Raw genomic sequence first — 12,503 nt, 5'->3', positions numbered from 1 at the left:
CATAGTGGATGAAATAAATGTACTGTGTTGTGATGGAAAAGAATTCTACAAATTTCCTTCTGAATCCCTTGGAAAATAGTGAGTAGCCTTAGGGAGTGTGTTTCAGATAGCCAAACATCTCAGCATTAGTACCCGCTTCAGACGTGTTTTTGGTTTTTAAGATGGTTCCGTTAACTCTCAAATATCTCCTAAATGAAGAGAACAAGGGATTATAGTCGGATGAATTCCTATTATAAATAATTTAAAAATTTTAATTGGACTTTATTTTTTTAGTTATAAGAATATGTAATACAATAATAGCTAGAATCCTCCTTTTCATAAGTCCAGGTATAGTTACAATGATGCAAGTAACGTTCTAAATAATGACAGCTGAAAAGTGTAGAAGTAAGACTTGCATTTGGAAACCTTCATACTTGGAGCTGGCTGTACCCAATGTTAGTAATTCTCACACTCTCATTCTGCTAGTATTTTATTAGTATTAGTATTTTTCATGTCAAAATGAATATATATATATATGTATATATATATATTATTTTTTGAAAACAAGATGACAGAAAATTTTAAGAGAATAAAAAGTGAAAGTATTTATTTTCTGTAAGCAACTTTGCTCTAGCAACTGAGTATGCACATGTTAAGGTTGAATAGATGTGCTAAATCCTTCTCTACAAGTAGAAGAATTACCCCAATATTGCAGGTGGATATTAGAGAATCTTATCATTATATTTAATTCTGAAGAGAAAAAATCCTACCATTGTTGTACTTTAATTTGCTTTTAATGATGAGTAGTGAGATTAAGGAACTTTCTAAATTTGCATTTTATTTACTGTTCATTTCCTATGTAGCTATTACTCATTTCTTTGGAGTGTTGTATTTAATTGCATGAGTTTTATAATATGAATTGTTAATAACATGAGTGTCATGACTATATGTACCCTATATGCATGCTTTATATAATATTTTATATTTATATTTAGAATATGCAGATATAAATCTATGGATTATATATATGTAATCCATATATGGATTATCCAAAGGTGTATATATATATATATATATATATACACAAACACACACATACATCCAAATGTGTGTGTATATATATATATATATATATATATACACACACACACATACATCCAAATGTGTGTGTGTATATATATATATATATATATATATATATATACACATACTTTATAATATTTAATCATATACTAATCCTTCAAATTTAATTATGTTGTCTTTGGTTATTCAGATACATTATATTTTCAAAAGGCACATTTTTTTTGTCATTTCTTTATAGTTTCTGAATTATATGACACCGAGAAAGCCTTGTCCATATTAAGAAAGGAGAGAGAAGTTGCATTGCAATAGAAACCAAAGCACTCTAAGTTCCCTTCAGGCCGCCTGACTCTAGCCTTTCTTTACCTTTGAACTAATTTCCAAAAATTCATTGTCTCCTAGGGCACTCCTTTTTGGGTTATCCAATTCTAGCCATGTTTCCTTTCTGTAACTGTTTTCCAACTCTCCATACATATGCCTTTTCTTTGATGGGAAGTATGGTTTTGTAGTTTGACTATTTTGTGGTCTCTGGAAATGGATTAATGATTTATAAAGAGGTCTGATGGATGGGAAATGAAAATGAATCTGGTTCATTAGCATGCTGTTCTCTTTTGTTTGTTTGTATATTGTTCTATTTTGATCTTAAAACTGTTAAGAATTTGTGCCCCCCGGGAAGGGAAAACACCATTTTCATAGGTTAAACTAGTGAATTTTTGTGTTTCTGTATTTCATCTTTACCCATGGCCGAAATTTTAGAATTGAAACTAGAGACTCTTTCTGTCTGGATTTGTAGGTCTAAATGTCTGTGTTTCATAAAGACCTTTACCTTTCACTGTGTGACCATTTACTATTTTCCTATTTTCAAATGCTCCTTAGAAATTAAATTGTAAAGTCTCTAAAATTAAAGGATCTCTGTCTGATTGGTGCATAGAGATAACTAAGTGCTATTATAAATTGAAAATTCCTAAGATACCCACAAAATAAGGAAATTTTACTCCTAATGTGCTTACTACAATAGAAAAGAAATATACGTTTACAAAAACGAACGCAAATGGTTTTAGAATTGAAGTTCACAAAATATAGGTAAATCTTTGGCAAATAAGACTAATATTTTGGGGGTGCCTGAGTGGCTCAGTCAGTGAAGCAACTGGCTCTTGCTTTGGCTCAGCTAAGATACAGACTCTTGGTTTACGCTTAGGTCATGATCACACAGTTAGTGAGTTCAAACCCTCATTGGACTCTGCGTGGACAGTCTGGAGCCTGCTCAAGATTCTCTCTCTCTCCTTTTCTCTCTCTCTCTCTCTCTCTCTCTCTCTCTCTCTCTCTCAGAATAAATAAGTAACTTAAAAAAAAAGGACTGATATTTTCACTTTAAGAAAAACAGCAATCTCTTCCCTGATTTGTCAATATTAAAGTACCATACAATCATATGTTTATATTCTACTTGTGTATGTTCTTCCTAAACTTATACAGGTTCACTGACCAAATGAACTAGCACACTTCTGGTTAATATTTAAGCCTGGGAAGAAAGTCAATTCGTATTTAATCACATTGAATTATACTCTGACGGTTTCAATATAATTGTACATGTAGATTTCCCAAGATTTTAGCCAAGAGCACTTTGGATCGATATTATGTTGTGTTAATTTATTGATAATTATTGGATACCCGGGACGTTTATATGCATGATAAAATACTGAAATGTTGATCACTAACCAACATTTTAAGTTTATATCCATTTGGTTTTTTTTTTTTAATTTTTCTCTATTATAAAGAAGTTCTATCTTTAGAACTTATTTTATACACCACAGAGCAGGTCGGCGAATCAACATGTTCATTTTTGCTTCTTTCAGAAGTAGTTTAAAGGATAGTTGTAGCTATTGAAAGTTGCGTTTTGTGTGTTCATGAGCTCTGTTAGTCTATTAAGATGCTGGTGTGTGTCCGAGAGTTCACAATGGTCCATTCTATAGTTTTCTTTGTGAAATAGAAGTTACTTTGATTAAAAGTTATAATTAGTGTACATAAATGAGACTGCTAGGCACAATAATAGCAGAAAGGGCCAAGTTTGTAGAGAAGATAATGAAATAGGTTTTTGTTTATCAAGGGAAAAGCAGGCAGTCTGGTCCTAAAGCAAAAGGTTTGGCCACTCCAGAATGAGAAAGAAGAGAGTGAAGGACAAAATCTGAAAGGTGATAAGAGGTGTAGGTTCGTGCAAAGGAATTTTATTTGGCTTGTGTTGTCGTAGGTGCAAATGAGTCCGAAAGGAAGCAATGAGATGTGTTAAAATTTTGCCAAAACTTGTAAACCAAGATTCAGTGAAATAAGGACTAATTACATAGAATTGAATGAACTAATTGAATGAACTGTATAGCTTTTATGTTTTGTTTTGAGTATTGTTGATGTTGCTTTAGTATCCTGTTTTCTGGATATATTAGGAAACCCTCTTTCTTCTTAAGCAATCTATCACCTAAAATAATTTAATTAATTTCTGATTTTGTAAGCCCCAACAAATCATTTTAAAATGATAGCTTATGTTCCCTGCCTGACCCTCTCCCCTCAGAACTGAGAAACTCTTCTTAAGTCTCACTTCGCATAGCAATGCAGTTATTTGCAGAGGTACAGTAAGAAACCGTTCCCTTTTATACTAGGATATAATGGGAAACATTGGTTTAACAACCAAGGATTTTCCTGCAATGTCATATTTGAGAGTGATGTTCATTTGGTTAGACATGACTGGTGATTTTCCAGAAACCAAGGTTGACCTTACAGAGCAATCTCACACAGCTGTCTTGGGCAACTGGACTGGTACCTGGCTTACAGGGTTCCCAGCCTTATAGGTGAATAGAAAAGGTCACTTCCTGACAGACTCAGGAGCCTTAGGATATTTGGGGACTTTGAGAATTTAACTAAATGTATAGTTTTTACAAGTAAAACCTGGTGGAGTCTCTTGGCTTGGATTCTTAGCCCGAGTATAACTCAAAAGACAATTTTATAATGCTTATCTGAGATTCCTCATAAAACTTGCAGCAGAACAAACTTGCAAAGGACTCTGTGGCAGATTTACATTCTTGCTACAGCTATGTAAATACTCAGTACAGATCTGATGAGAAAAGCCTTGTGTAATTAAGAATAATCTTTCTTCCAGACTGTTTATCGTAGAATGAGGGGCAAACACATGTTTCAACAGAACCCTGCACTGTCTAGACCATACGAGGTCATCCATGTTTGAACTCTTGTACAACCGTTGTCTATATACAATACACTTTCAGATTATCCATGTCTAAAACTCTTCATGGTTTTTGAACGATTTGACATAAAGGGATAAATACATATGTTTATTTTTTTAATTTCCTTGAACCATTTATAATGTCTGCCTGGTTTGTTCAGTGAATGAGTTAAATAATCTTTAACGCATGTTCACTTTTACATCTTTATGACCATCATGATTTCACCTTTTCATGAAAATTGCCTTTAAACGTGAATATTTCTCTAAAAGTATGTTAGGTTTCAGTTTTCCTCCCAGAATTAATATGTATGCATGTTATTGGTGTTTCTGTTTTGTTTTGTTGTTGCTTATTTATTTTTTAATAGACTTTGTTTTCTAAAGATATGCAGGCCATTTATTGGATAGTCTATAATGCTTCACATTTTATCATTTTCCAGATACCCCTATGTACATTAATCTGTTTCCCAACCCTTTTATTCATAGCATTGTATTTCTATAAATATGCCCACAACCAGACTATTGGGTGTGTGTGTGTGTGTGTGTGTGTGTTACTTTTTTTATTCCTATAATTATAGAGTAGCATTTATTTATTTTAATTATTTGTCTATTTATTTTTGAAAGAGAGAGAGCATGAACATGTGCGCACACATGAGCAGGGGAGGGGCATACAGAGAGGGAGAGAGAGAATCCCAAGCAGGTTCCACACTCTCAGTGTAGAGCCCAACATGGAGCTTGATACCACAAACCATGAGATCATGACCCAAGCCGAAAACAAGATTCAGAAGCTTTACCACTTGAGCCATCCAAGTGCCCCCATAAGAGACTCTTAATTTTAAAGAACAAACTGAGGATAGATGGAGAAAAGGTTGGTGGGGGATGGGCTCAAGGAGGGTATTAAGGTATTAAGTAGGGCCTTAAGAATGGGTGTGAAGTGTGATGGGTATGAAGGAGGGCCCTTGTGATGAGCACTAGGTGTTATATGTAAGTGATGACTCCCTGAATTCTACTCCTGACAGCTATATTACACTATATGTTAAGTAGCTTGAATTTAAATAAAATTTTGAGAAAAGAAAAAGAATCTGCCAGGGAAGGTTTATTTTTAAAACATGCCATCAATTTTTTTTTTACAATGACTGACGAGAAAAATAAAATAAAGCTCTTTTGTTGTAATCCTCAGTGGAAGCCTCTCAACAGACAAATTATAGCAAGAAAATAGATATTAGGTAAAATGAAACACATATTTTTGAAATTTTAATTGGAATTTATTTGTATGGAATGGAAATTCTTAAGATGTTGATGATCACTCTGGCAGATCTAATGTTATTTCTGTGTCCTCATATGCCCTTAGTACAATATAAGGCAAAACAGATTTCTCATACAAGCATAATTAACATAGCGTGTTAGTTTCAAGTGTACATTATAACGATTCCACAATTCCATACATTTTTCAGGGCTCAAGATAAGCATATATCCAAATTGGTGTGGAAGAATTAAAACTTGCACCATTTTCAAATGACATGATACCATGATACCTGAAAGATTCCACCAAAGAGCTACTAGTACTGATAAGTGAGTTCAATAAAGTCACAGGATATAAGATTAATATATAGAAATCTGTTGCATTTTTATATACTAAGAATGAAGCAGCCGAAAGAGAAATTGAAAAAAAAAAAATCCCATTTACAACTGCCCCAGAAAAAAAGTAACTAGCTAGGGACAAACTTACCCAAGGAAGTGAAAGACAACCTCTACCCTGAAAACTGCAAAACACTGATGAAAGAAATTGAGGATGACACAGACAAGTGAAAAGATATTCTACGTCCATGGATTAGAAGACCCAATACTGTTAAAATGTCCATACCACCCGAAACAATTCATAAATGTAATGTCATCCCTATCAAAGTACCAACAACATTTTTTACAGAACTAGAACAAATAATCCTAAAATGTATATGGAACCACAAAATACCCCCAAATAGCCAAAGCAAGGGTCAGCCATATAAACGTAAATGTTCAAATAAAAAAGTAATAATCACATCATTATTACTTAGACTTTATAGGGCTGAAATGTCTCACATTATAAAACATTTACTCTTCAATATTCCATTACCTTGATATAATAATAACACATAAATGCATTTCCTATTCATACCAAAGAAGAAAGTGGGACAGGCAGTTCTTGGAGTTGCTGGCTATTAGAAAATAGTAAATTCCTTCTTGAGGTTAAAGGAACCCTCTTGATTTTGGCTCAGGTCATGATCCCAGGGTTTTGAGATCAAATCCACACCAGATTCTGCTGAGCACAGAGCCTGCTTAAGATTCTCTCTCTCTCCCTCTTCCCCACTGGTACTCTCTCTCTTTTTCTCTGAAATAAATAAATAAGTCTTTAAGAAAACACATTTTTTTTTTTTTACCATGGACCTAAGAGAAATCTCTAATTTGATAACTAAGGTCAGATAATTATTTGTTTTAGATGGCATTCACCCACACCTTCATTTAAGCAATAAATTTCAGCCTCTTGGCCTATAACTAATGGTAAAAATCTATAATTTAGAGGTGGTATATAGGACTGGAGAAGGTATACATTGAATTAGTGTGAAAACAAAATATTTCAAGTGTTTTTTCCAGATTTATTAGGATATATAACACTGTATAAGCTTAAGATGTACAACATGATGATTTGATAGAAACATGATTGTAAAAAATTACTATAATAAGGTTTAACACATCACGTTTTTTTTTGTTTGTTTTGTTTTGTTGTTTTTGTTTTTGATGCGGTGGAAACATTTAAGATCCAACCTCTGAGCAACTTTCAAGTACACGGCTTAATATGCTAACTATAATCACCATGCTGCACATTAGATGCCCAGAACATATTCTTACAACTGAAAGTCTGTCCCCTTTAACCAACAATTTCCCATTCCCTCCACCATACACATACAAGCCTCTGGGAGCCATCAGTCTATTCTTTTGTCGCTATGGGTTCAGCTTTATTAGATTCTACATGTACGTGAGATCATAAAGTATTTGTCTTTCTCTGTCTGACTTATTTCACTTAGACGTCTGTCCTTCATGTTCATCCATATTGTCATAAATAGCAAGAAGTCCTTTCTTAGGGCTCAGTGATATTCCATTATATACTGTTTTCTATAAGGGATGGACCAGCTTACATTCCCACCGACAGTTTATAAGGATTCCCTTTTCTCCACATCCTCGCCAACGCTTACCCCTGCTCTCTTTGATAGCAGGTAGCCATTCTAAGAGCTATGAAGAGATATCTAATTGTGGTTGTGATTTGCATTTTCCTGATGATAGGTGACTTTGAGCACCTTTTCATGTACCTGCTGGCCATTTGCATTGTCCTCCTTGGAAAAATGTCTATTTAGTTCCTTTGGATTAGACTGTTATTATTACTATTTGCTATAGAGCAGTATGAGTTCCTTGTATATTTTGGATATTTGGCCCTTGACCAGAAATATAATTTACAAATACTTTCTCCCATTCTATAGGTTGCCTTTTCATTTTTTCATTCTGCAGATTGTTTCTTTTCTGTGAAGAAACCTTTTAGTTGGATGTAGTCCCACTTCTTGATTTTTGTTTGTTTGTTTGTTTTGCTTGTGTTTTTAGGATTACATCCAAAAAATAATTGTCAGGAAAAATATCAAGGAGGCTCTTTCTTATGTTTTCTTCTAGGAGGTTTATAGTTATAGATTTTATATTTAATTCTTTAATTCATTTCAAGTTACATTTCGTGAGGGGTATAAGATAGGGCTCCCATTTTATTCTTTTGCATTTGAATATCCAGCTTTTCTAACGTGGAAAAGCTCTCAATTTGCTAAAGAACTTATTTTTCCCCATGGAGTTTTCTTGGCTTCCTTGTCAAATATTAGTTGACTATATATGCATGGGTTTATTTCTGGGCTTTTGATTCTGTTCCACTGATCTACATGTCTGTTTTAGTGTCAATATTGTTTTGATAATGAGAGCTTTGTAATATAGAGGTGACCCTTGAACATTGCAGGGCATTAGGGGGGCTGACCACCCCTCTTCAAGTGAAAATTCACGTAGAAATTTTGACTCCCTCAAAACTTAACTATAAATCACTATTCCAATTTTTTTTTTACATTTATTTATTTTTGAGAGACAGAGAGAGACAGAGCACAAGTAGGGGAGGGGCAGAGAGAGAATGAGACACAGAATCCGAAGCAGACTCCAGGCTCTGAGCTGTCAGCACAGAGCCCAACATGGGGCTTGAACTCACAAACCGCGAGATCATGACCTGAGCCAAAGTTGGACGTGCACCCAACCGAGCCACTCAGGTGCCCCCTGCAAATCACCTATTGTAGATCAGAAGCTTTACTGATAACAGAATCAATCAACACATATTTTGTATGTTATGTGATTATATACTGTATTCTTACAATAAAATCAGCCAGAGAAAACAAAATGTAAGAAAATCATAAAGAAGAGAAAATACATTTACAGTACTGTACTATTTTTATAAAATATATCTGTATATAAATGAACCCAAGAAGTTCAAAGCTGACTTGTTCAAGGGTCAACTGTAGCTTGAACTCAGGATGTGTGGTGCCTCTAACTTGTCCTTCTGTCTCAAAACTGCTTTAGCTGTTCAGGGCCTTTGTGGCTCCTACAAATTTTAGAATTGTTTGTTTCTATTTCTGTGAAAAATACCATTGGAATTTTGATAGGGATTGTATTGAATCTATAGATCATTTTAGGTAGAATGGACATTTTAACAATATTAATTCTTCTTAAACATGCACATAAAATGTCTTACAGTTTATGTGTGTTTTTTATCTACTTGGTTAAATTCATTCTTAAATATTTTGTTGTTCTGGATTCTTTTGTAAAAGGGATTATTTTCTTTGTTTCTTTTTCAGATAGTTTGTCGTTAGTGTACAGACACTTGACCAATTTTTGTAGGTTGATTTTGTATCCTGCAACTTTATAGAATTTGCTTATTATTTGTAACAATTTGTTTGTTTGTTTGTTTTTATCTTGAGAAAGATACAGAGAGCAAGCAAGGGAGGGGCAGAGAGAGAAGGAGACAGAATCCCAAACAGGCCCCACACTGTTAGTGCAGAGCCCCATGCAGGGCTCGAACTTAGGAATCATGAAATCATGACCTGAGCCAAAATGAAGAGTCAGACTTAACTGACTGAGCCATCAAGGAGCCCCTGTTTGTTTTATGGGGTCTTTAGGGTTTTCTATATACAAGAACGTGTCATCTGCAAACATAGACTATTTTATTTCTTCCTTTCTAATACAGATGACTTTTATTTATTTTTCCTGCCTATGTGCTCTGGGTAGGACATCTAGTACTATATTGAATAGGAGTGACAAAATGGTCACCGTTTTCTTGTTCCTGATCACATAGGAAAAGCTTTCAACCTTTTACCATCGAGTATGATCTTAGCTGTGTTCTTGCTACATATGACTTTTAATATGTTGAGGTGTATTCCCTCTTTATATAATGTGTTATCAGAAATGGGTGTTGAAACTTGTCAAATGTCTTTTCTGCTCTGAAAATCTGAGGCTCCGGCTGAGCTTTCTGGTCAGGTTGGTTTCCTGGGCTCTGAAATCTGGAGTTAGCTGGGGTTACAGGCTTGTAGGGTCTAATAGAGCAGGGTTGCTGGCTAGATTCCACAACTGGGTGGGGCTAAAGCCTGGGTTCTGCAATCATTCCTGGTTGGGTGGGACCTTAGGCTATGGTCCCCAGCTGGATGGTGCCACTGGTTTGACTCTTCCTTTGGCATGACCACAGACAGGGTTTTAAATTTAAAAAAAAATTTTTTTTTTAACGTTTATTTATTTTTGAGACAGAGAGAAGCTCTCTATTTTTCCCCTGGAGAAAGGTAAGCCCAGGGGTAGCCTCTCAGTGAGGCACTATGCAGGCCTCAGGGAGGGCAACGCAGTCAAAGCGTTTTTTTGGTCTTCTAATGTGGTGTTTCTTGGTTTTTGTGGTCCAAGGAAGCACTTCAGCCTCACCCTCAGGTACTGAGAATTTCACAGAAGCATATTGTCTATGGATATTTTGGTATTTCTGTGAGGAAAGCTTAAGTCAGAAATCACCTATTCTGCCATTTTGCTGAGGTCATTCCATTCAGGTGATTTTTCAAAACCTTATCCCACTAAATTCAATACGATTATATTTATCAATAGAGTATTTTTTTAATCTTGAATTTTTACCAATTTTAATAAAGAAATTCTTCAGAAATTTCATGGCCAGGATATAACTTTGTCCAGATATCTCTTTGCCCTCATTTGCTGTGGTTTGTGTTAGTGATAGTAGTTTCCACAACTTCCCACTGGATTATTTCATTCAAACTCAGAAACTGATTCTGAAGTGGTTGTTTTCTCCCTGCAAATGAGACTCTTGCTCCTTTTTCATTAACTGAGAAATTACATATGTCTGTTGCTCAAAAAACCTCTAGGGTAAGGTTCTAGGTGAGTCTTTAACATTGTGAAAAACAGCTTGCACAGAATTTGAGACATGACCAAACCTGCTTCTATGGCATTTTGATTTGATTTTCATGAGAACCTGCAATTGATAATTCATTTTTTTTTTCAATTGGCAGACAGGGAAATAAGTAGCTATGTTTAATCAATAGATGGAGTGATACTGATGACTGCAGGTAAGGTCAACAAAATATTCAAGAAACCAATTCATTTTTTTTGCAGCTTCAGTGCTTTTTGAAAACAACAAATATGGTAGAATGAATTCAAGCCAATCTATTTTCTATTTTACCTTGTGTCTCACTGCCTGAACCATTCACCATCTGTGCCTTGATTTGTCAATTACATCTTCTCGACTCATATTTTTACAAGTTTCCATAAGAATAGAAATGTCACAATTACCTCAATGAAAAGGTAAGGTTTCTAATTTTCTGGTTAGTTTTTTTTTGGCAGAATTGGAGAAATAAATATTCAAAGCAACAATAGATGACACCCACATCTCTATCACAAATATAAGTAATTTCGTCAATTGCATGAGTCACACTGACCAAAACTTAATATCAGGCTTGAGGCTCCCTGAAGCTAACTGAACCAGCCCTCTAGTTAAAGCATGAATCTCTTTCCAATAATACCAATAAATGGTCATACACATGAGGAAGTCCATGGCACTTGTACATAATTTTACTTTTTAAAACCATTCTACTTTGGTGATGAGTTGAATTTTTCCCTCTAAGGAACCCTTCCATGCATTTGATATGCATTATTCCCATAATTTTGCAAGATGTATTTTATTACTCTATTTTGCAAATGAGATGCTGAGATTCAGAAATACTGATTTTCTTGCTCAAGTTCATAGAACTAGTAAGCAGCAGAGCTAAAATTCCCATCCCACTCTGCTTCACTCCATATTTTCCCTTTGTTAGTTCTCTGATCGTATTTCCCTGGGTGAATTTCTATGCCTTGAGCTAACAGTGACACAAGAGAAATATGGAAGGCACTTGTTGGGAGGAGAATACTAAACATTTATTCATAGTGTATTGATGTAGTGCTTGGTTTTGAATACAATTATTTTTAGAATTGCCATATGCAGTCCCCTAATGGATCGCTCCTGACCGCCACTAATAACAATTTTTATTTATTAGCGCGAACTGATGAGAACGAATTGAAATAGAGAGCTGAATAGTTGTTACCTAATGCACATTTCCAGATAATAAAAGCAAAATACAAATTAAATTGCTAGGTGATTTAAAAGCTATTTTATACTCTACAGACTTGCCATTGAGTCATTTTTTTGGAGTACAAAGGATCAGATATGGTTTTATCTGCTTATCAGATAAACATATTTCAACTTTCATTCTTACTTGAATTACTGCTAACATTTTTAAATAAGTATAAAAGCATAAACTACTGAGCTATGTAAAGTAATGAAAGCTGCCAAATAGATTTCAATAAATAATCTTGATAAGACTTGCAGTTTTTAATTAGTTCAATCAGCATTCATGGAGAATATAATTATCACAAAGGACTCTCTTCTGAACAGTGCCCCAAGTTTATAAGTATTTCTGAAAAAAAATGCCTTAAAGGCCATTTTTAATTAAATGTAGACTTCATTTCCCCTTAAGAACAACTTGTGAGGCAAAAAATAGGTATAAATACATTCAAATGAGGTAAAATAAAAGTATTCTAGCATTCAGTGATTTTTTTTTCCTGTCCTTCAGGCAAAGTTCCTGCCAAACATGAC

This window comes from Neofelis nebulosa, chromosome 11 (genome assembly GCF_028018385.1).
Source record: "Neofelis nebulosa isolate mNeoNeb1 chromosome 11, mNeoNeb1.pri, whole genome shotgun sequence".
NCBI classification, from domain to species: domain Eukaryota; kingdom Metazoa; phylum Chordata; class Mammalia; order Carnivora; family Felidae; genus Neofelis; species Neofelis nebulosa.
The sequence above is the reverse complement of the archived record's forward strand: the minus strand, read 5'-3'. Positions refer to the sequence as shown.